At 39.9% G+C, this 26,068-nt stretch overlaps 1 long non-coding RNA gene across 2 annotated transcripts in view; it reads right to left on the reverse strand.

Moving 5' to 3' along the window:
• The window catches only part of LOC702175 (uncharacterized), a 39,421-nt gene extending 13,659 nt beyond the window's left edge, over nt 1-25,762 (reverse strand). For both annotated transcript variants that reach the window (XR_003728829.2, XR_003728828.2), the window contains exons 1-3: nt 25,668-25,762; nt 24,020-24,143; nt 21,419-21,529 (exon numbers count right to left, since the gene is read on the reverse strand). This is a non-coding gene — a long non-coding RNA (uncharacterized LOC702175). The remainder of the gene's footprint in view (nt 1-21,418; nt 21,530-24,019; nt 24,144-25,667) is intronic.
• Between the last annotated feature and the right edge of the window lie 306 nt (nt 25,763-26,068).

A 26,068-nucleotide genomic window follows, 5' to 3' on the forward strand; every position in this document is an offset into this window, starting at 1 on the left:
TTTAGAAGAATACATGAACTGGTTTCCACAATGCTAACTATATACATATCTTTGTGCACACATGCAGGATTTCTGAGGCTGAGTTCCTCAAAGTAGAGCGGCTGGGTCACTTGGATAGACTTTTCTTGTGGTAGCTGGTAATGTGGAAGCTGCCCACATGAGTCTGGCCTACCCATCTTTACAATTTTAGCAAACATAGTAAAATCTATCTATAGTATTTTAATCAACATTGAGAGTTTATCTGAATCTATAACTTCCTCTTTCTCCTGAACATGACCAAACCAGTAGCATGCTTTTACTTTTCTCTCTCCTCCCCCATTTTCTGTATTTACTGAAATCATTTTGAATTTTCTAATTTTTAAACCCTATGGTTCTGTTTCTTATTACTTATTTCTTAATAATTGTAATAAACTTCATAGCTATGTTCTCATAAATAATTTAGGGTTAACTGGGTTAGGTTGTTTTTTTCCTCCCTCCTCCTCTTGCACCATGTCATTTCTTTTTAAATTCCTCTTTTGTAGTTTTAATTTTTTCCACTGGAATAGACACCCTGGTGGTAAGGATTATAAATCATTGCATGTGTAACAATATCTTTATATTTTCTGCATTCTAGATTGATGTTTTCTCTGGTTATGGGATTCTGGGTTCAAGAGAGTTTTCTCTTCTCTTTTTGAAGCAATTTCTTTGTTATGTAGTGCTTGTTTATATAAAATGTGATGACAAACTGACTTTTGTTCTTTTAGGTTACCCATGTTATTTTCTCCTTGGAACATTTTTAGATTTTTTTTTCTCTTTGTCCTTGTAACTCAATATTCTCACTAAGATTCATTTCTGTTTTTGTTTGCTTTTTAACATTTTCTGACTCAGCAGTTTGTCAGCCATTATCAGGAAGGACATTCAGATTCTGGAATCCTAAAGCTCTCATAGCAAGGAGGCTGAATTTTCTTTTGTGATTATTTCCTGCGTGATACTCCCCCAAGCCTTTTGTTTTTTATTTTTTATTTTAAAGAACTGTCAGGCTGTGAGAAAAATCAAAACAATATATAGAAAAGGAGAAATAAAAATCGGATGTGCATGATTTTAAAAAAATCTTCAACAGTTACATTATTTGTTAATAGCTTTTGATGACCAATCATTCTACCTCTTCCTACTGAATAGGCTTGAATATCTGGAAATAAGATATGCTATCATTCTTTTTGGTCATGAAGGCTACATAGTTACAGCCAGGCATGAGAAATTTAAATTACAGAATTGATGTATTCCCAGGGGTGGGGGAAATCTGCTTTCTGTGTCCCAAAGCCTATATTCTCACTCATTTTCTTGATAAAATTGGAGATGGGCTTGTCTGAAATAGTAATTTGGCCCCATTCATTATAAAATCATTTTCAACAGTTTAACAAGTGCATTTAGATTACATGAATTTCTAAAGAAATATTAATAATATATAGAACTAATGCAAGCTATCAAAATAAGTCCCTAGCCTAAATAAATACCTTAAATGTATTAAAGGAAAAATGGTGGATCTAACTGAATATCCATGGGCTAATCTTCAGTGAACGTCTCTCTGTGCCGGGTACCTCTGCTATTTTGTATAAGCATTGCTTCTTTTAATCTTCTCAGCAGCCCAATGAGGCAAGCAATGTTATTACTCCATTTTACACATGAGGAAACTAAAGTTGAGAGAACTTGTCTAGGATCATGCAATTAACAAACAACTCGCTGCGATTGAATCCAAGCTGCCTAATTCCTCAGGAGCGTTTTCTTATGGTGCACTGTGATTTGGAAAGTGTTCAGGGGCCAAGTGTGGTGGCTCACACCTGTAATCCCAGAACTTTGGGAGGCCGAGGTGGGAGGATCACTTGAGGTCAGGAGTTTGAGACCAGCCTGGCCAACATAGTGAAACCCCATCTCAACCAAAACTACAAAAATTAGCCAAGTGTGGTGGCAGTGCCTGTAGTCCCAGTTACTCGGGAGGCTGAGGCAGGAGACTTGCTTGAACCCAGGAGGTGGAGTTTGCAGTGAGCCAAGATTGCGCCACTGCACTCCATCCTGGGTGACAGAGTGAGACTCCATCTCAAAAAAAAAAGAAAGAAAGAAAGAAAGAAAGTGTTCAGGAGCTCAGTCTCTGCATCTCACAATCAGAGAAAACATCCTGGAGGTGGTGGCTCCTGAAGCGATCAGCAGGTGAAGAAGAGAAGAGCATTTTAGGAAAGGGCAATTTATATAATGATGCCCAAGAGTGAAGGGTGCGGCCCATTGGGGAGGATTGTCGGTTGTTGTGTATGGTTTTAAGCAACCCTGTATAAGCCGTCAACTTTTCTGAGGCATGTAGTTTGGTACTTTGAATTTTATCAACATTTTGTCTTTTGTCTGCACAATTATCTGTTCAGCGAAACTCATCAGTGAATAAGTGATTGAAATAACAGAGTGAATGGAGATCTGGTTATTTCAATCACACGGACAGAGCTGTAAGATTCAGTTTCCACTATTTAGAATTGGAACCTAAATTACCATGGACTTGACATAAAATTTATTATAAATGCATGATGAGATCCAATCATATTTATTTATCCAAACAACGGACAGTATGAGATCTTCATCATTCTGGACCATAAGGATTCCAAATAGGCTGTTCACTTATGAATAGGCCTGTAACAAGGACGTGTGAGAACAAATGCCAGAGAAAAATTTTTGGTAAGTAATGCACTCTCAATTTTAAACTTTCAGAGCGTTTCTATGCACATGAATGAATCAAGAGCCAGTGGATGGTTAAGAAAATGCTTTTCACAGAGCCCTTTAAAATTTAACAGGTGCCAAAGAAATTCTACCAAAGAAGCTGAAGTGCATTTTAAGTGTGTTTTATGTTCAGTGTTCTTGCCTGATACAAGGACAGAATACGAGACCAAGTATCTCTATGCAGGGAATGCACAAATTCCAACTCTGGCTTATATTTCATTATGCTCCAAAAATATCCCGGATGATTAAAGTAATTCATTGTAAAAAAAAAATGCACCAATTCCTACAGATTTTTGGTTTTCATATGACATAACAAAAAACTTGAAGTAATGAGTTGTACTGTGATTTTATTACGTCAACCTACTACTGGTTGTTATATGTCATGTTTATCTGTGGTATCCAATGGAATTGTGTGCGTTAGGCTAAATTCCTTCGTAATTTGAACTCCTCTCTGGTGGAATGATCTCTGAGCACTTTAAGGGCTTGGTATCTCTTCAAAAACAAAGGCCTTATCTCTTTATACCTCACCCTGAATTCCATTTGCCTCTGAATCTCAATCAAAGACAACAGGATAATCCAATTCCCTTTGAAATTTTTGATGCAATCTGATATTGACGTGGATCTCAAGAGTAGTCTATGTGAAAAGCATGCTCTCATACTGGATCATCGCCCACATTGTTTTTTTGTATGCGATTCAAAGCTGTTTAGACCAAGGTTTCTCTCAAGTCCCTTATACTATCACAGCTTGGATAAATTCTCTTTAGTATAAAAACATCTTGGTATATCAGCTTGATGAATTTAGAAAGTATAAGGGTGGTGTCAGGGAAAAGTGGTATGATTAATCCTTGATATAAGAAAAAGACAAATGTAATTTGAGACCAAGCTATTGTTCAATAGATGGGCTATTTCTAAGGGCTGACTTCTAGTTTGGAGACAGGCTTGCCTATAGGACTTGTGATTCTTGTGCAACATCAAAGAGGGAATGGAGGATGTAGGACTGAACTTACAAGTCACAACATGTTTCCTGGGGCATGAACATTCCTCTTTCTACTCTGGCCCCTAAATTTTATCCTTCAATGGCCTTCTATTACACCAATTCTCTGAGCCTCTCATATGGGCACTTAATCTATTTATTCTTTTGTCTTGTTTTCAAATTGTTCATGTGTTATCTTGCCTTCACAACCAGACTGAAAGGTCCTGGAGAGCAAGGGCCATGGTTTGTGTTTTTTTTTTCCTTGAGGCAGAGTCTCACTCTGTCACCCAGGCTGGAGTGCAGTGGTATGATCTCGGCTCACTGCAACCTCGGCCCCTTGGGTTCAAGTGAGTCTCCTGCCTCAGCCTCCCAAGTAGCTGGGACTACAGGCATGTGCCACCACACCCAGCTAATTTTTTATTTTTAGTGGAGATGGGGTTTCACCATGTTGGCCAGCCTGGGCTCGAACTCCTGACCTCAGGTGATCTGCCTGCCTCAGCCTCCCAAAGTGTTGGGATTACAGGCGTGAGCCACTGCACCCGGCCAAGGACCCTGTTTCACATTGCTTTTGTGGCCATTACAGCATCTGATAGTGTGCTGAGGTCACAGGAGACTTCTCTCAATCTTTGTAAAATGGATTCAAATTGAGTAAGGAACCTTGAGAATCTTGACCCAGGGCTAGCACAGACTCCACAAAATCTCTTCTTTCTCATTGGCAGCCACCTCACATCTCATTGTCTGCCCGAGTGCTCTCTTGTGCCTCAACTACCCACGTGCATTCTTCTCCTCAAAAGGCATCTTCAGTTTTTGCACACCTCAGTGGTTTTCCCATTTCTAGTCATTTTCTTCTTCTTGATTGCCAAATTCTGGTAGAGGGCATTAAATGTTTTTTTTTTTTTTTTAAATAAATAATTAACAGGCTAATAGTTAACAAAAACAGATTAACAAGTTAATAATTAACAAGTTTAATAGATTATACCTGTGTGATTACCTCGTCTCAACACAGGATTTAATAATGATATGCTTAAAGGCCTCATACGTGGATTTTCAGTGGATCAGTACAGTTTTTACTGATCATGGCAAAATTATCATCTTTGCTTGCAAAGTCCAAGCTATTCCTTTATTTTTTTCATTTCCTTTTTTCTCTTAAAAAGGTATATTATCTCTAATTCTAAAATCGATAAGTAGGTTGGGTGCAGTAGTTCACGCCTGTAATCCCAGCACTTTGGGAGGCCGAGGAGGGTTCATCTCCTGAGGTCAGTAGTTCGAGACCATCCTGGCTAACACGGTGAAATCCTGTCTCTACTAAAAATACAAAAATTAGCTGGGCGTGGTGGTGGGTGCCTGTAGTCCCAGCTACTTGGGAGGCTGAGGCAGGAGAATCGCTTCAACCTGAGAGGCAGAGGTTGCAGTGAACTGAGAATGTGGCACTGCACTCCAGCCTGGGCAAGGAGAGTGAAACTCCATCTCAAAAACAAAAACAAACAAAAGATAGATAGATAGAGAGAGTAGTTACTGTAAAGATTTTGTCAAATGCAGGAGGACAACAACAGCAAAAATCTACCCATAATCCCATCATCCAGAGATAAACATGCCTAAAATAATTTTCTTCCGGGCTTTTCTTATTCATATATGTATGTGCATGATCCTTGCTTCATAAGCTTGGATATATAAGACATGTTTTCTAATTTCCTTAAATCCAAGTGAAATCTGGCCTTATCCTTCCAGAGGACACTATAATCACCTTGCCAACTTTGAGAAAACTTCACTGATGTTTTTATTATAATTGACTGGAAATGATAAATGAATGCACAGAAAGTAGGTATTTTGATAATACTTAGTCTCTCATCTAAGAATATGGTATATGAACTTTATTCAAGTTTTCTTTTGTCTCTCCATAAGTTGTTGCAGGTGTTTTGTGTGTGTGTGAGGTGGGGAAATACAGAAGTCCTACCCTTTTCTAAGTTATTTCTCGGCATTTAACATTTTTTTAAACTGCAATTATGAAAAGAATCTGTTTATCCTTACATTTACTGCTATTGCTGGCATTATTTAAGAAGGTACTGATTTTGGGGGTATGGGCTTTGTTTTCGATCATATTAGGTGACTTTCTTATTAGTTCTATTATAATAGTTTTTCAATGTATTCCCTGAAAGTTCTAAGTAGACCATAGCATCATTTATGAATGATAATACCTATAACTCTTATTTCCATTTCATGTCTTATTGCATTGACTAGAATGTGTAGAACAAGATTAACAATGCTGGCATCCCTGTTTTAAAAGGAGTGGGTTGAGTGTTTTATGAAGATATGTTAGCTACTGTTTGAGGTAAATGTTCTTTTTTCATACTAAGTAATCAGTAGTTGCTTTTAAAATATGTTGTTTGGATTCAAAGTTACTTAGAATTTTACAGCCACCTGTTTTAAAAAATCCATTGTCTTGACAGTAAAAGTGTGAACTTACGCACAATTTACTAAATTATTGATCACTAATGGATAGTAGTGGGGTAATTATAATAATTATTAACACTTGTAACATTTGTTTACATTATTCCACTTAGACTTTATTGTACTATTTACATTTTTGTTTTTATCAGTTATATTTGTATTTTTCTTTCTTCTTCCACTGCATCATAATCTTCTTGGTAAGTCATATTTTTCCTTTGGAAAATCCAGTGTCTTCTAAAGTATTCACAGTCCATGAATATATATTATTGATGACCTACTTACTTAGCACTAATAAAAACAATAACAGCAACTCAATATTTATTGAGCATTTAGTATGCACCAGACTGTTCTAAACACTTTATACACTAGCTTTTTTTTTTGTTTTTTTTGAGACGGAGTCTCGCTCTGTCACCCAGGCTGGAGTGCAGAGGCTCAATCTTGGCTCACTGCAAGCTCCGCCTCCTGGGTTCATGCCATTCTCCTGCCTCAGCCTCCCGAGTAGCTGGGACTACAGGTGCCGCCACCAAGCCCGGCTAATTTTTTATATTTTTAGTAGAGATGGGGTTTCACCATGTTAGCCAGGATGGTCTCGATCTCCTGACCTCGTGATCCACCCGCCTCGGCCTCCCAAAATGATGGGATTACAGATGTGAGGCACCGTGCCCAGTCTACACTAGCTTTTTAACCCACACAATAATCCTTAGAAGTAGATATTATTTTACACTTTTTTCTGTATGAGGGAACTGGGAGAGATTAAGCAGGTTGCTTGAGGTGTGCACCTAGGCAATTATAGAGCCTGAATATGAATCCAGGCAACCTAACCCCAGAGCGATGCTCCTTCCATAGATGGCCGTGTTACTGTATAAATCATGCTGGTAAAACTTCTTTAAATAAAATTTTCATCCTGCTTTATACCTATGCAACCCTGAGCAACCAATACGGTAGGGTAAGACTCGAAATATGTTTCTCTGGAATAGCATTTAATTTTTGCTTTTGTTCGTACTTCTCAAGATTGAATTTTTGATTCATCTATGTGAAATGGCCCTAAAAATGTCTTATTCTGTAATCTTCATAATTTAAGATAAATTAGTCCATGAAACTAAAGCCATTAAGTTATCTCTTTACTAAAGAATTATCTCTTGAATCTTTGTTTGGGAAAATTCCTTTTTATTTATTTATTTATTTGAGATGGAGTCTCGCTCTGTCACCCAGGCTGGAGTGCAGTGGTGTCATCTAGGCTCACTGCAAGCTCTGCCTCCCGGGTTCACGCCATTCTCCTGCCTCTGCCTCCCGAGTAGCTGGGACTACAGGCACCCACCATGCCCGGCTAATTTTTTTGTATTTTTAGTAGAGACGGGATTTCACCGTGTTAGCCAGGATGGTCTCTATCTCCTGACCTTGTGATCCACCTGTCTGGGCCTCCCAAAGTGCTGGGATTACGGGCGTGAGCCACTGTACCCAGCCAATTCGTTATTTTATCTTTGTGGCAGAATCAATATTCACTGTTAGCAAATTACAATGATGCATACCAGCTTTGAATAGTCTACACTGAGACAGATTTCCCAGGATTTTCTGGCTAACTCGTTAAACTGTCTATACTCTGTTGAGTGCAGGGTGAACTCACAGGGGCCTGGAAGAAGTGTGGGGCGCTGGGGCTCTCGTCCAACTATCACCAGTCACTTGTGTGATCACTGGAAAACCAGCGAAATGTTCTTGTGTATGAAAAAGTACGTCCAACTAAGTAAAACAGGATTACATTTTCTTCTAGGGCTAGATGTTTACTGTTTATATGATTGAGAAATTCAGAAATTTCAAAAATATATTTTGATATACATAAAGACAATTATACTTTTTGGCCATTTGAAATCTCTCAATGTCTTTTTTAATCAATATACACACTATCTGAAAATCTTAAACATTACTAATTTACAATGTACATTAAGCCTCTTCAATTCTGAGTGACAGAATCATCATTCTTATGCTTCTTTAGAACATGAATTTAATTGACTCTTTCAGGTATACTTTAGCTGCAATCACATTTATGTTCCTTTTCTTTATCCCATATGTTCACAAACAATTAAAATAATAACAAAATAATAGCTACCCCTGGTTCCACTATAAAAATAGTGCTTTAGAAAGAGTTTATTTCAGGTTATCAAACACTCTACTTATTTTCACAATTTCAAGTCTATCGGCAAAATTCTATTTTCCCATAATTTTAATTTCTACTAGCTTATAGTCCTTGGAGTTGATGTTTCTCAAAATAATCATGCTTCTTTATTGAAAAAGAACTTTTCCCACATTTATTTTGTATCTCCCAGTTGTGTCTACTTTCAGTGTTTTAATTGCAGGTTAGTTTGGGCTATCTGCATAAAGATGAATTAGTTTAGAAGCCAAATTTCATTACTCCTACTACAAAGATAGGCTCAATAACAGATGCAACAAATTTTAACTATCATTTCCGTCGGGATCACAGATGGTATTGACATGGAAGGCATCTGTGGCACAGGCCAGCGAAGAGATGGTTGGCTTCCTCTTAGAGTCAGAGCAAAAGGATGTGGCAAAAAAGATCTAAGGATGCCATGAGGAATTAAATGTATGCAGGTCGTGGTGAGTCAATTATAACAGATTCAGAGCTTATCTGTGGGGAACCTGGGGAAAGACTGGGTCTTGGGTGAGCCACAGTTTTCCTACTCTGTTTCTGTCAGAATCTAGAATGAAGCATACATGCGATAAAGTGTTTACACTTAAAGAATAGATAGAAAAGACTTCTATATATTAGGGCTTGATGTTTTACCAAGCAGGAATATAGTCACAGTAAGTTTGAATCCCCTTGCACTATTGTCAAGGAGAGTTATGTATCAAGAGATAAATGAAGTGGCAAGGTAAATAGATAAAACCAAATGTGAATAACAAAAAGTAAAAATAAATGTGAGACAGGATTGTACTATTGAGTATATAATTGAGTATATTGACAAGGATATACAAGTGGGCTTAGATTAGCCAGTTGTTAATTTAACAAATACTACTGGGCACCTACTATGTGCTAGAAACTGTGACAGTTCCCAAGTTCCCAACATGCCAACTAAACATGGTCCTGAATTTTCCAGAGTTTATAGTCTTGTTGGGGAGCCTTTATGCATGGTAAAACACTAGCATCAATGTAGAGGATAAATATATCATTGAAACAATCTTTTTCTTTTTCTTTTTCTTTTTTGAGACGGAGTCTCACTCTGTTGCCAGACTGGAGTGCAGTGGTGAGATCTCAGCTCACTGCAACCTCCGACTCCTGGGTTCACGCCATTTTCCTGTCTCGGTCTCCCGAGTAGCTGGGATTACAGGCACGCGCCACCACACCCAGCTAATTGTATATATATATTTTTTTTCCTGTAGAGATGGGGTTTCACCATGTTGGCCAGGATGGTCTTGATCTCCTGACCTCATGATCCACCTGCCTCGTCCTCCCAAAGTGCTGGAATTACAGGCATGAGCCACTGTGCCTGGCCCAATCTTTTTCTTTTTATCATTCACAATATTTGTACTTGTAGATTCCATCCTTTTCATTATCATAAGCTATTCGTGTAACAATAAGCATTTTACATATATTACTCATTTAATTATTGCAATACTTTCTGCAGCAGAACTATTAATATTCTCAATTTTACAAATGAAAATGCTGAAGTGTAGAAAGATTGGAGTTATCTGCTCAAAATTAAACAGCTTTTAACTGGGGGGCTGGAAACCAAACACTGGCAGTCTAGAGGTCCAGAGTGTGTGTTCTTAATCATGACTGTATTGCAATCATGCAATTCTTCATGCTAAACTTCCTGTAAAACTTTATCCAGAGTGCTACTATTTATTAATTTCCCTTTCATAGGATCACAATGTTCCTGTGCCGTTTATGTTTTCTGGAATGCTCTGCATACAATGAGCCTTTGGAATATGTTATTGATAAGTGGCCTCATCAGCCAGACTAAGAGGGTCATTTTGTTGCATAAATGATGATGGTAAACTTCATTAAATGTAGTTTTAATCCTGCTTTGTAACTGTCAGGTAACCTCAATTGACAGGCTTTTAAGTAAGAATAAACCCAGGGGAAGTAAGGAGGACTTATCTTGGGAAAGTTCCTGGCATGTGCTATACAGTGATGCTTCAAGGAGGCTGAGAGGAGGAGGCTATTCTTGGGACAAAACTCCTCTACCTGCTTTTTTTTTTTTTTTTTTGAGACAGAGTCTCACTCTGTCGCCCAGGCTGGAGTGCAGTGGCATGATATCCTGGCTCATTGCAACCTCTGCTTCTCAGGTTCAAGAGATTCTCATGCCTCAGCCTCCCAAGTAGCTGGGACTACAGGCACACACCACCATACTTGGCTAATTTTTGTATTTTTTGGTAGAGACAGGTTTCACTGTGTTGTACAGGCTGGTCTCGAACTCCTGGCCTCAAGTGATCCACCCTCCCAGCCTCCAAAAGTGTTGGAATTACAGGCGTGAGTCACCATGCCCAGTCTACCTGCTTTTTCTCCATAGTGCAATTCTCTCTTCACTTTCATTCTCCGTAGAATGTGCCTTCTCATTACACTCTGCTTCTATTGCTTCATGGCATTGACTGCACACTTATTTCCACAGTGCTTTGTATTTGCTGACATACTTGTGAGCCTCAGATTTAAATTTCCCATGAGATAGTATCCCATGAGACCTGGTTTAAGGCACCTGGTTTAGGGCAGAGGTTTGGTGCTGGTGTTCCCATGAGTTGATGACCAGTCTGGACCTCGACTCAGAAGTTGACCCCAGTCCACTAATTTGTGGCCAGGTTGTGATATGTCAGGAGCTTATGCAGGGAGAATCTGGGACGTGAGTAGTAAAATTATTGAACAATTTGTGTAGCTTTTTCAGTATAAACACATTATTAATGCATTTCCACATTGAATACCTGACTTATGATCCATGTCAGTAATTTGTGTGGCTGGGGGGACAGGGAACAGAGAAAGAATCTGTTAGAATGAAAAGAGAATTAGGGAAGATGGACCATGAAACTGTTAGAATTCCATAAATATTAAATTTTGAACAAATTTCTAAAAACAGAGTTGTTCATAATGTGGTTAATCATGAAGTTATTGATAATAAAGTGATAGGATAGAAAGGAACCTTAGGAGATTAACTAGATCATTTGCTACTCTGAGAAACTAAAACAGGTGGGTGCCAACCATTTAAACATTTATAGCCAGAGGAAAACCTAAAAACTGTGGAGCAACGTGCTCTTGAGAAGCCACTAAAATAGGTGGCCTGTGCCTCCTCTCCATCTCTTCGTCTCCATTACTCCATTTAATTTCTCTTCTTTGTACCTATCACTACTCGCATAGTACATTTCTATGCCTTCATTTGTGCTTGTCTCTCCTGCTAGAATGTAAGGTTATGCTAGCTGCTTGGTCTCTTTCATTCACCACTCTGTTTCCAGTGCCTAGAAAGTACCTGGCCTGTGGTAGATGTTTATAAATGTTTGTTAGGCCGGGCTCAGTGGCTCATGCCTGTGATCCCAGCACTTTGGGAGGCCGAGGCGGGAGGATCAGGTGAGGTCAGGAGTTTGAGACCAGCCTAGCCAACATGGTGAAACCCCATCTCTACTAAATACAAAAATCAGCTGAGTATGGTGGCGGATGCCTGTAATCCCAGCTACTTGGGAGGCTGAGGCAGGAGAATTGCTTGAACCCGGGAGGCAGAGGTTGCAGTGAGCCAATATCACGTCATGCACTCCAGCCTGGGTGACCAAGCAAGACTCTGTCTCAACAACAACAACAAAAACAACAACAACAACAACAACAATATATATATTTATAATTGTATACATGTATTGAGGGTAAGAATATCAACATGGATTGAATCACAGCATTAATTATTTCTCTACCTTTTTAGACTCAAGAATCATTTTCACAACAATGTATAACATCTCTGGTTCAGTTAATTCTTTCTCTCTATTATTTTAGCAACATAGTATGGCATCAAAAATAAACACATATTTCTTTACTCACTTGATGTTAGAAATTTTCGTTATGTGCGCTCAAAAAGTCAACGTTTTTAAAAATGTATTTTCTGATTTGTTTCTAATTGGTGAACTAAGTGAGAGACTTTGTGGCTCTATTTGTAAATATTTCTTGTAAAAATATCTTTTTCCCCCAACCCCCCCCAACAGTAGATTGAAAGCTAAATGAGACATAACTGTCATTATACTTTTATTTTTCTAACTTTGGCTTTTGAAATATTGAAGACATTTCAATGTACTATGTAGGAATTTAAATTAAATAAATGAACCTTGTGGATCTGTTGAGGATCATCTTGAGGTGAATTTGCAGAATTATTATCATTTATTGCTTTCATCAACTATATAATTGAGAAGGTTTTCCCAATGATTTATACCACCATAAAACACTTGGTCTTATTTCTATTAATTATGATTTGGAAGATGTTAATGTTAATGTTAATGAATGTGTTGAATGATGTTAGATTAATTGGAATGACAAAAACGCCTTAAGCAAAGAGTGATAGTTTGAGAGTATTGATCAATCCAGAGATAAACTATTATTTACTTTGTGTCCTGCCCTGTCCTTAGAAATCTGGTCCTGAGCAAGAAGTTAGAGTCAATCGCTGATCATCATTTATTTTTTTTTTAAGAAAACTTTTTATTATGGAAATTTCAAACATACACAAAAATAACTCCAATATTATTCATCTAACTTCAACCATAATCAACTCATGATCAGTCTTGTTTTCATATATATTCCCATCCAACCCCTTTCTCTCTCCATTTGAACTCCACTGGATTATTTTAGATACAATCCAAGACATCATGTCACTTTATTCCTGGTTTTAATGAGCCTTTTGTTGGGAGAGAAAGTGGGAAGAGAACTAGTAGCATTCTATGTAGCAGTGTGGTAGGAGGATCAGCACAAAGTTCGTCTGTTTCCCAAAATGCCTGATATTGGTGAACCATGGGTGTTATAAATTACCAGGGAATTACATATCTTTGGTTATTGCTCTAAACATAAGAACTAGGTAAATGACCTTGCAAAATGCAAAATATTCCTCAAAAATATTTCTGAGAGTGGAAAATACACTAATTTTCAGAAATTATAGGTATGCATTTTAAAATCAGATTCACATACAATCATCTGATCCAAGGTATAACCATAATGAAGTGGAATTTTGGACAGATATGTTCAGAGATAATTAGAAATGTCACAAAAAATTTCAGAAACTAGTTGCTCTTCACCAGCAATGACAACGGTACACCAGAATTTTTGTTGGGGGGCAGTAAGGGAAAGAGGAGAGAACTTTGTGCAGAAATAAGCAGGAGGAAGATTCTCTTCTCACTTTTCACAGCCTTCTTGGCAAATATTAAATAATATCTTTGTCTATGGCATCAATTATTCTCTGTGTCGGTGATTTCCAGGTCTCCGTTTCTGTAACTTTCCTTAGCTTTGCTTCAAATATATAACTCCTTTGATCCAAATATATAAATAGCTCTTTTTACATAGTTGTGTACAAAGTTCCTCATATTCAACATGTCTGGAAGAGACCATTCTGACCCCATTGCCTATTCTCCGTCCAATTTTTTTCCCTGCTGCTGTATGACCAGCAGCATCATCCAGGTAGGTATCCAAGTGAGAAACAAGAATCTTAGTCTTCTCCTTCCTCTCCCTTACTTTTTAGATGAATCAGTCATTAGTTCTTGTCCTGTCTGCCTCTCAAAAAACTCGTATTGGATCTCCCTTAATTCCACTTTTTTCATTTTTTTTTGGTTAGAACTAATAAACTTGTCTTAGGTTGAATCCATTCTTCACCCTGCTGTTACACTTAATCGTAGCCAAAAGCCTGAGAAATGTTCAGCCTGCTATTAGAGACATGTTGAATATAAAAATCCGTTCTCTCTCCACTCTGCAATTCTTAAACTTACCCCTATGTATATGTATGTGTATATATATATATATATATATATATTTTTTTTTTTTTTTTTTTTTTGAGGCAGAGTCTCTCTCTGTCACCCAGGCTGGAGTGTAGTGGTGCGATCTCATCTCACTGCAGCCTCTGCCTCCTGGGTTCAAGAGATTCTCCTGCCTCAGCCTCCCAAGTAGCTGGGATTATAGGTGTGTGCCACCACGCCTGGCTAATTTTTGTATTTTTAGTAGAGACAGGGTTTCACCACATTGGCCAGGCTGGTCTTGGTCTCAGACTCCTGACCTCAAGTGATCTGCCTGCCTAGGCCTACCAAAGTGCTGGGATTACAGATGTGAGCCACCACGCCTGGCCAAACTTACCCCTTTGTATGGCAAATATGACTCTTTACAATCTAGCCCTCCCTTGCTTTTTAGGTTTATCTCTGGCTATTTCTTAATGACTTTACCATCTAATAATATGGAAAGACGTGTAGTTCTCTAAACATGCCACGATATCGATTCTGATTCAGATAGGGCTGTAAATTCTATTCAGACACTCCTCAACTGACAATGGGGTTACATCCAGATAAACTCATCAATTTATAATTTTTTCAATTTACAATAGATTTCTCCAGACCTAACTTCATCATCAATAAAGGAGCGAACAGAACGCATGTTGCTTTTGTACTATCGTAAAGTTGAAAAATCCTAAGGAGAACCATCATCAATTGGGGACCATCTGTATGTCTTTTTCCTTTTTTTTTTTTTTGGAAACGGACTCTCACTCTGTCACCCAGACTGGAGTGGAATGGTGTGATCTTGGCTCACTGCAACCTCCCCGGCTCAAGTAGTTCTCCTGCCTCAGCCTCCTGAGTAGCTGGGATTACAGGTGCCCGCCACCACGCCTGGCTAATTTTTGTATTTTCAGTAGAGATGGGGGTTTCACCATGTTGGCCAGACTGGTCTTGAACTCCTGACCTTAGGTGATCCACCCGCCTCGGCCTCCCAAAGTGCTGGGATTACAGGCATGCGCCACCACGCCCTGGTGACCATCTGGGTGATGGTGCATGCCTGTAGTCCCAGCTACTCAGGAGGCTGAGGCAGGAGAATAGCTTGAACCCAGGAGGCAGAGGTTGCAGTGAGCCAAGATTGAGCCTCTGCACTCTGGCCTGGCGATCGAGACTGTCTCAAAAAAAAAAAAAAAAAAAAAAAAAAAAAGACCATCTGTATTTCTAATAAGATCTCAGCTGATGCTGCTGGTCCACAGACCACATTTCAGTAGCAAGGGCTACAGGATCTATGTTCATCTTATCTCTTAATTACTAGAGGAGTCATGGTTGTTTCTTCTCCTTGCCATTCATTCTGTTTTAACTGCTTTATGGTTTCAGCCATTTTATTTTGCAGATCAGTCAGTTTCTCTAGATCACCAACTTGGCCAAATCCTTCTTCCCCTTTAGGTATCAACTCAAACACAATTTAGAAAACTGGCCTGTTCTTCTGTTATTGCACTAGCGCATTGCATTATGAATTCTTGCTTGTCTATTTCCCCATTCAAAGTGTTCTCACAATTACTCACAGTGCCAGGCACATGGGAGAAACACAGAAAATATTTGTTGAAAAATAGTTAGGCGAAAATTTCCCCTTGATGACTTTATGATTGTGCTTTGACATTCCCATGGTATTCCCGGCATTTTGTGGGGTAGTAAGTAAATATTTCTAAAGAGTCCTAGGTGCGGTGGCTCATGCCTGTAATCCCAGCACTTTGGGAGGCCGAGGCAGGCAGATCACCTGAGGTCGGGGGTTCAAGACCAGCCTGACCAACATGATGAAACCCTGTCTCTACTAAAAATACAAAATTAGCTAGGCGTGGTTGCAGGAGCCCATAATCCCAGCTACCGGGGAGGCTGAGACAGGAGAATCACTTGAACTTGGGAGGTGGAGGTTGCAGTGAGCCAAGATTGTACCATTGCACTCCAGCCTGGGTGACATGAGCAAAACTCTGTCTCAACAACAACAACAACAACAAACAAAACCACACACAAAAAACAAAACAAAACAGAGTCCTGAAAGTTTCATGAACCACAGACCTTAGAGATTTATTTGTAATCCCATTTTCATAATAGTATGGTAACCACAAACTAAGGGGCCCAGGATTATCTCTGGAGAAGCTTCACAGAGCAGCCATTTGGGCTTTGATTAACTTATCATAGTTTGTCTTTAGTCCCAAGGCTTGTAGGCCCAGAATGCTGATGTGTCAGCATTTTGAGCAAGTGTTCCTTTCTCAGTGGGGTGACTCACATTAACCCAGCTTTTAAGATTGATGTATAATTTAGAAAGTCAACCCATTTATTGACTGTGAGAAGTTATGGCATTAAGAACCAGAATACTGGAACCTCCATGATTAGCCCTTTCCTTGAGTACTCAAACTTTAAGGCAAGTCAACCCATACTTCAAATTTGTTTCAAAGGGCAGAACCTGAAAGGTAGGATTTAGATACATCGGATGTATGGTGGCATCAGGTTAAGTTGGCTTGAAACATCTAAACAGCATTTGGAATAATCTTGCCAACAGTACCAGAAATTGTTAAGGTCTAGCAGCACGTTTTGCATTCATCTCTACTAAAAGAATGAATTTTCAGTTGACCCAAAAATGCTCAATCAACCTCGAAGTCTGATAATGGAGCGGACATTCCCAGAGCACCTGGATGGGTCCTACCATTGTTTGCCTCTGAGAGTCTTCCTTTACCATCTTTCCATGGCAATGAGCCCCCTTTAGGGTAGAGTCATTTTTTTAACAGAGCAATTCTTCCTTTTTAAAGGTGACTTCACATAATTCTGCTCTGATCCTTCATGTCTTGTTTTCCATTATTTCTAAGACCTAGGAACCACTTTCCAACAAACTTCCAAGTAATGCTTAAAAAATAACCGTCTGCCTCTGCAGTGAAGGCAGGGCTGGCCTTATGAACAAGGCTTGTAAGACCTGATAAAGGGAACATCCTCCAGCCCAACTTCTTGGTATAAAAAGGAAAAAATAAAATTTCTTTTCTTCTGCCAAATACTATAGATTCAGTCATTTCTTTTACTCAAATAAAAATGCCTCTGGGAGAGTAATACTATTCTCACCCTTCTCTCTCTCTGTAAGGTTTCACTGGGTGTGATGGAGGATGAAGCACCTATCACAGTATTAAATATCTGAGTGGGTAGAGAGTATTGGGGCCTTAGGTCTTTGTTCCAAATCCCACCATTTTTAGACTGTAGTTATCCTTTTTTTTGTTTGTTTTGTTTTTGAGAAAGGGTCTCACTCTGTCGCCCAGGCTGGAGTGCAGTGGAGCAATCTTGGCTCACTGTGACCTCCACCTCCCTGGTTCAAGCTATTCCCCTGCCTCAGCCTCCTGAGTAAGTGGGATTACAGGTATGTGGCACGATGGCCAGCTATTTTTTTTCTTTTTTTGAATTTTTAGTAGACACTGGGTTTCACCATGTTGGCCAGATTGGTCTTGAACTCCTGACCTCAAATGATCTGCCCGCCTCAGCCTCCCAAAGTGCTGAGATTACAGATGTGAGCCATCTCATCCAACCAGACTGTAGTTACCTTACATTGCCATGAAGTTGTTGGGAGAATAGGAATCTGCACATACAGCAAAAAAAAAAAAAAAAAAAAAAAAAAATCCAATAAATTATGAGAAAGCTGATGGGTGAAGGGTGAGGAGTGTAGTTGCATCTTGATTACGTAGGCTAATAGTTCTTGGAATATGTACCAAGGGAAGTTATGAGTTTTCTCCCCATTGGATATAGATATTTAAATCATTGACAAGTGTCTTCAGTGGAGACTGACACAGTGAAATGTTTCTCTGTCTTTAATGTGCATTCAGTAGGTCTGATGCAGAGTAGGCATTTTTCTTTTCTGGAGATGGGGGGTCTCACTATGTTGCCCAGGCTGGTGTTGAACTCCTGGGCTCAAGTGACCCTCTCACCTCAGCCTCCCAAGGGGTTGGGACTACAGGTGTGTGCCACCATGTCTGGCTAATTTTTAAATTCTTTGTAGAGATGGGGTTTCTCTATGTTGCCCAGGCAGGTCTCAAACTCCTGGGCTCAAGAGATCCTCCTGGGGTGCAGTGTACACTATTCAGGTGATGGGTGTACCAAAATCTCAAAAATCACCACCAAAGAACTTATCCATGTAACCAAACACCACCTATTTCCCCAAAACTATTGAAATAATAATAATAATAAAGAAATCCGCTGGACACGGTGGGTCATGCCTGTAATCTTTGGGAGGCTGAGGTGGGCAGATCACCTGAGGTCAGGAGTTCGAGACCAACATGGGGAAACCCCGTCTATAATAAAAGTACAAAAATTAGCTGGGCATGGTGGCGGGCGCTTGTAATCCCAGCTACTCAGGAGGCTGAGGCATGAGAATCACTTGAACCCAGGAGGTGGAAGTTGCAGGGAGCTGATATCCCGTCACTGCACCCTCTCAATTCCCACCCTCTCAATTACCAGCCAAGTCAAAGCCTCTTCCTTTTTTTTGCCATTTGTTCTGTTTTACCTGCTCTCTGTCTACAGCTGTTTTATTTTGCAGAATCAACCATGTCATATGGTAGAAAAGCTTTCTCAGGCATGCGGATTTGCATGGCCTTGGAAACATTCAGTAATGGGGAAGTGTTGAACAACAAATAAAAAATACTAGAGGGGGATGGTACTGTGTGGGTAGAGAATGAGAGAGAGTGGTGTGTGTGTGCGCACTGCAACACACAATAGTGTACACTGCACCCCAGGAGGATCTCTTGAGCCCAGGAGTTTGAGACCTGCCTGGGCAACATAGAGAAACCCCATCTCTACAAAGAATTTAAAAATTAGCCAGACATGGTAGCACACGCCTGGGCGACAAGAGCGAGACTCCATCTCAAAAAAAAAAAGAAAAGAAAAGAAAAGAAAAGAAAAGAAAAGAAAAGAAAAGAAATCCTCCTGCCTTAACCTTCCAAAGTGCTCAGATTATAGTTGTAGCCACTGTGCCTAGCTGAAACTCTGCATTTTTAACAAGCTCCCAGCTGATGCTATGGGTCCATAGATTGCATATTGAGTAGCAAGGGTTACAAGATCCCCTGAGGTCTATTCCCACCCTCTCAATTACCAGCCAAGTCAAAGCCTCTTCCTTTTTTTTTGCCATTTGTTCTGTTTTACCTGCTCTCTGTCTACAGCTGTTTTATTTTGCAGAATCAACCATGTCATATGGTAGAAAACCTTTCTCAGGCATGTGGATTTGCATGGCCTTGGAAACATTCAGTAATGGGGAAGTGTTGAACAACAAATAAAAAATACTAGAGGGGGATGGTACTGTGTGGGTGGAGAAGGAGAGAGAGCGGTGTGTGTGTGTGCACTGCAAGGGTGGGGTAGGGAGGAAAAGGATATAATAGGTCTCACTGGAATGTGGAATTGTGTGTATGTAAAGAGACCTGTTAACTCATGTCTAAAATAGCATAACACCCCAGCATGGTTGGGCAAGTACAGTAGCGAAATGGAAAAAAAAAATCTAGGGAATGTCAAAGAATATTTTGGAGTAATATAAGCCCACTTCATGGTTTCTTTTCTCTTCTTTGCTGTTGGTGGTTGGATGTAGTTTTCTGCTGTTCAGAGTTTGCTCCGTTCCCTATCCTGTTTTGCAAGGATGAGGTGGAAGGCATTACAAAGGGAGAAATTTCTACTGTTTGTGGCCAAACAATATTCAGGATGTCATTATTCCAGTTTCACTTAAGTCATCTATCCAAAGTGTTATTATATAATTTCTCTGCACAAATCCGATGTAACACCCTGACCTTCCTGACTCTGCTCTCTTTTTTTTTAACCTTGTCTTTGTGCAGATTACACATTAATGGTGAAGAATTTTTTTTTCCCATTAAAAATAAAACTGCTTGAAATTTCACTTGTCAACTTTTCTCTTCATTTTAATCACCCTCTCCCCATTTCAATTCTTTGGAGTCAGGAATTCCATATGTATTTTATATTGTTACTGTTAGTTTTCTCTTATTTATTATATTGTTTTCCACAATTATGCATCCTTTTACCAGGCTTTAGAGTACAAAGACATTTCAAAATAATGCAAATAACAAAATTTTAACCCATCAAATGGCAGTAAAAATACTTCAAAGAATTTCCCTTGGAGAAGTTTTTTGAAAACATAATCTTTCACCAGAAAACTCAGCAAGTGTATGTTAGGCCTGCTTTAACATCATTTTCTGTGATATCTTTTCTTCATTATGGTAAGAAAAATAACATATAGTAACTTATTGCAATTGTGATAAAACTCCAATGTTCAAATGCAGATTTCGTTTCATTTCTCTGTTTCTCTGTAGGGTTTACATTTCCCATCTGCCTGTGCAGTTCTGTGGCTTAGACATCTCTGGAAAGTTTGTATTTGTTCAGAAGAAAGTGGCTTTTATGGAGATGTCACTGGGAAGTGTTACTTTTGATTGCTTGGACTACTTAGGATTTTATGTGTGTAAAGTGCCATATAATCCCATCAGTGGTTATTCCTCATAAACAATTTCATGACTTAGTTTATTATCACTACATCCATTTTATAGATGGTAATACTGAGGAATGGGTTACCAGAGAGTTGAAATTAGCACCTACAATCACAAGAGTGTCCCAGACAGTTGTTTAGTTTAAACTATAGACTGCAAAAGTGTTTCTTTGTGCCAAATATATGATAAAAAGTGAAATCTCTGGGGTCTCAGCATCTCTGGGGTTGTCTGGGTATGTAAAGGAAAAATGAGATCTGAGTCAGTTACATAATGTCACTGAGAGAAAAAAAATCTCTTGAAGTGGGAAAAATGTGGGTCCCATTGGTTCAATGGTCCTCCCTGGCAAACAAAATCTGCTGGATCATTGCTCAACTTGAATTTGTTTTCGTAAACATGGCTATCTATTACAGTGCCATAAACAGCTGCCTTCCACATTCTTTTAATTTTACTTTAAATCCTGAAAATGTGTCAATCAAATTTTAATGGTCACCTTAAGATTATACTGCTGTGACCTCAGAGAACCAGACAGTTCTGTAGAGACCAGTTCTGTAGAAAGAACTGGGTAGAGGTATCTTGACAATCCTGCCCCACTTGTCTACAGCCATTAGTATTGGCTTTAGAGAGTGTATTCTAAAGTGAATGAGCTGGTAGGATCAGTGTGCATTGCTGTTCTCAGGGGAGTTTTTCATAGCCCTTCATCAAATGGTGCAGTACCAGAGGTTCTCAATGACAGCCGGACTCTTAACTTCAATAAGGACATAAGCAGCATGGGGCAGAGGACATAGAGAGGCAAAGGAGGGTTATGTCTTACTGCAGTGCTCTCGCTGCTCCCTCACAGGATGTAGGATCCTCAGTTCTTCCTCCCTGTCGACTTCTGGATTTTGGTCGTGTAAGACCCATTTCGGACTTCTGACCGCCAGAACTGTAAGATAATGAAGTCACCAAGTGTGTAGGAACTTGTAACAGCAGGAATAGGAAACTAACCCAGCCATGTTTTGCCTTCGTGGGCTCTTTCCCCCAGTGAAAAAGTAAAAAATTGTATTTTATGATCATGTTGGTATAAAGATGAATATGGTATATATTAAAAAAGCTTTCTAGGCCGGGCGTGGTGGCTCACGCCTGTAATCTCAGCACTAGGAGGCTGAGGCAGGTGGATCACGAGGTCAGGAGTTCAAGATCAGCCTGGCCAAGGTGGTGAAACCCCATCTCTACTAAAAATACAAAAAAATTAGCCGGATGTGGTGGCTGGTGCCTGTAATCCCAGCTACTAGGGAGGCTGAGGCAGAGAACTGTTTGAACCTGGAAGGCGGAGCTTACAGCGAGCTGAGATTGCGCCACTGTACTCCAGCCTGGGTGACAGAGCAACACTCTCTCTAGAAACAAATAAATAAATAAATAAATAAATAAATAAATAAATCTTTCTTTGACCTAGAAGTTCCTTTTTTTCCTTCAGATTTTAAAAGTAATTAAAACATTTTCATGGGCACCTAAAAGTATCATGGCCTCTGAGCACGACGTCAGGTGAGCCTCACGGATAGGTCTGCCCTGGGTAGGAGTCGCTCTGTCCAAATCAGCCCCACCGTTCACCGCTCTGGATCTAGCATAGCTGGGTGCATGCCAGCTGAGGGATTTCAGAGATACTGGCCTCTCATTCTGTTGTGTAGTTTCCTGATTTTTGAATGGGAGGGCACTATACATGGGTGGAGATACATATTTTGAGAAGGAAGAAGTTATTCAGAGTGTGTCTTCAGTTGCATGACATCAGGATTGCCCCGTTACTACACACACAGTAAACAGACAATACATTCTAATTGAGTGAAGAATTGTTACAAGATTTTTGTCTTTTAGTTCTGTTTCTTGGAAGATTTTGCAGTCAATATACCTTTGTTTACCTATCTTCAAATAAAAGATAGAATAGATTTTTTATTTGTTTATGTGTTTGTTTGAAAAGGAGCCTCACTCTGTTACCCAGGATGGAGTGCAGTGGCCTGATCTTGGCTCACTGCAATCTCTGCCTCCCAGGTTCTGCCACCTTGGCTCACTGCATCCTCCGTCTTTCAGGTTCAAGCAATTCTCCTGCCTCAGCCTCCCAAGTAGGAGTGGCAGACACGTGCCACCATGACTAGCTATTTAATTTTTTTTTTTGTAGAGATGGGATCTCCCTGTGTTGTCCAGGCTGGTCTCAAACTCCTGGGTTCAAGCAATCCTCCCATCTCAACCTCCAAAGGTGCTGGGATTACAGGTGTGAGCCACTGCACCCAGCCCTTAGAATAGAATTTTACTGGTTAAAATTTGGAGAGAGGCCGGGCGCAGTGGCTCACGCCTGTAATCTCAGCACTTTTGGGAGGCCGAGGCGGGTGAATCATGAGGTCAGGAGATCGAGACCATCCTGGCTAACATGGTGAAATCTCATCTCTACTAAAAATATAAAAAATTAGCCAGGCGTGGTGGTGGGCGCCTGTAGTCCCAGCTACTTGGGAGGCTGAGGCAGGAGAATGGCGTGAACCCGGGAGGCGGAACTTGCAGTGAGCCGAGATCTCGCCACTGCACTCCAGCCTGGGTGACACAGCAAGACTCCACCTTAAAAAAAAAAAATTTGGAGACAGATGTGATAACAATGTCAATAATCCTTATGTTCAAATAGCATCCATAGTTGACAAAACACTTTCATGTGCATTATCTCTTTTGATAATCTGTAAAGTCACATAAGATATTAGGAGGAAAAATGCTTCATATTTATATAAAAATATTAATAGTAATGGTGGTTTTAATTTTAGATAAGTCATTTATAATTCTATGAAGAAAAATGCTATGAAAGACAATTATATATCTGACTTTTGTTACTCTATAATTTGGCCTGTGCTCTCATATGTAAGCAAAAATGCAAAACAACATTTGTACTCCTTAGTCATACATATGCTTTCCACACTTTCCCTCTGTGAAAAATGCTACATTTCAAGCTCATGACTACAAGCGTTAATGCTGTGAATTGGAAATTACAACATACCCCGTTGCATACTCCATTAACTGTTTCCACTTCTCCAACAATTAGACGCCAGAGAGGTTTGATTTTTAGCTAAAAAGCAAAGCTAGATTGAGGGAAGTTCAGAGACGTAATGAAGGAACCGGTGACCAGAGTGCCTTGCTGCTTATGGAGCCCACAAGAATAAAAATAGCCGCTTTTCGAAATTACGATTCTAATTCAGGATTTGTGGCGTTTACTCTAATTTGGTGCTGTTCGGGAAAAGGCTATGTCGAAAAGGATTTGTTTCTAGAGATTTTCAGGAAAGTAGCCAATTCAAACTGCTCAACCCTATGAGATCATTCCTGGCTGGTAGCAAGAACTTTCTGTCATGTGGGTCTTGCTTGAGAGTGAAGAGTACCCGCATATCCACTGCTTCTGAATTCATACCTGTTGGGGCTTATACGCACACGCACACACCAGCATCTGGGTCTTCATACCCGCTCTTCACACTGATCGTGTGAACTGATTCACAAGCCTTCAAGTGTCCTAGTTAGACTAATTTAGTCCAGCTCTGAAAGAATAGATAGGTAAGATAGGCTGTCACATTCCATCAAGTTAATTTCTAATTTCACAATTGAGGTTTTAATAGGACGTCTGGCCTATTAAGGTCTTTTACTCTGTTCAAGAGCAACCAAACACTGCTGCTAATTCTATCATTAAGAAGAGCAAGCTGCTGTTGAGCGACCCTCCCCTCCTCTGCTCGGCTGCCCTTCCCTCTTGCAGCCTTCCTAGCCTGCCTATATGGTTAGGTGCCTTTTAAAAAGTTGCACTCATTCTAGTTACACCCTGCCACACCTCCAAGCCTGAGGAGGCTTTCGTCTGAGTTCCCAGCAGTCTTAAAGCTTTGCCAACAGCAGACGGAGGTATCACGCTGAGCCCTGTGGAGAGAAAGCCTTGCACTGTGCAAGTGACCCATTTGGCACCAGAGAGGGGGAGGGGAAGAGTAATCCTGATGGGCTCCAGGGACTCCTCATCCATCTACTTCCCCTGGGATCCTCTCCTGGAGGGCTCTTGCAAACACAGTTGCCCCGCCATGGTGGAGGATCATCAATAGAAACCCATGAAACAAGGCCATGCCCCGTGGCACTCTGAGTCAGTTCCGTAGCGTGATTTACCAGCTCTCTGAAAAAAGAAATCTGCTAGGACCTGGGCTGGGACCATAAGATGTAAAGGTGTCAAGTTGAAAAACCTAGGGTGGGCCCAAACCTCCACCTCCCCAACCCCCTTCCCACCCCTGGGAAAATCATTCCCGTGTAAACATTTCTTTTTGCATTTAGTATATCTGTGCAAGAAAAACTACTTTATTACTCAACATAAATAACATTCACTTTGAACCTTAATTCTGAAAACCACGGAATTTTTAAAATGCTGTAAATAGCTGACATGGGTGTTCTTCCCTTGCTTTCAAAGGAATTGTTTTTGTAATTACCGAGCAGGGTGAAACTGAATTTTCCCTGCAGTAAACAGGAGAGTGTGTAATGAGATATCTCAACTAAAAACATGAATCGTATTCAAACTAATTAATAATAGAAAACTTTCAGGTCATTCTTAATACTTTAAAAAAAAAAAACAACTTTTATTTTTTGAAGTTGTTAGGTCTCCATTCTAGTTCTGAGTACAAATAAATGCCTGACACATGGTCTAAGCCAAATTCCAAAATGTAGCAAAAACAGTGCCTGCATATTTGGCAGGAATTTAAACCAGTTCAGGTCAGTGTCTGTTTCTGTCCAAAGAAGAGTTTCTGCATTTACACTGAGCTAGGAAAATAACACAGGAAAACATGGGGAACAACACGGAATATTGTAAGCTCCAGTGCCCGGCTGGCCAAAGAATAATGTTTGGGGCAACTCTGAAATTACCGCCCAGGCTGCAGTTTGGGTTTGCATAGCGTTTTGGAGGACGGTGAGCAAGAGAGAAAGCACCGATTGCATTGTTGTGAGGAAACTGCCTTCCCCATTCTAAGGCTCTCACCTTGCAAATCACCCCCTTTTAGCAAAAGCACATCTTACTTCTTAACTCTTCCCCTGCTACTAACCTTTTCAATCATCCCCCTTCATCATTGCAGAACGGCCTTTGGAACAAAGCAGCATTTTAAAGCCTTTCCCACTAAAAGTTTGCCCCTCCCCCCTTTTAAAGAGGCAGTGTGGGGGTAATTTTCTTTCTTCCTTTCTTTTTTTTTTTTTTTGTTTTTTAAATTTGTTTTTCTGCAGTCTACTCTTGTGAGGCTGTCATTGTTTGGGGGTTGATGGATATTTCTTCAGAGATACCATCATATCGCTTGTTATTGTAACACTTATTGGTGATAAAGTTCAGACTAAAAATTAAGCAGCTGCAATGTAGCAGCACAAATTAGTTTAATGTAAGCAGTCAGGAGCAGCTGGCTGGCTCAGGACTTGAATTTAGCTGTGGGGGGAAGGGTTCTGTGACGCTGACAGT

The sequence above is a fragment of the Macaca mulatta genome, chromosome 4 (assembly GCF_049350105.2).
Source record: "Macaca mulatta isolate MMU2019108-1 chromosome 4, T2T-MMU8v2.0, whole genome shotgun sequence".
Lineage (NCBI taxonomy): Eukaryota > Metazoa > Chordata > Mammalia > Primates > Cercopithecidae > Macaca > Macaca mulatta.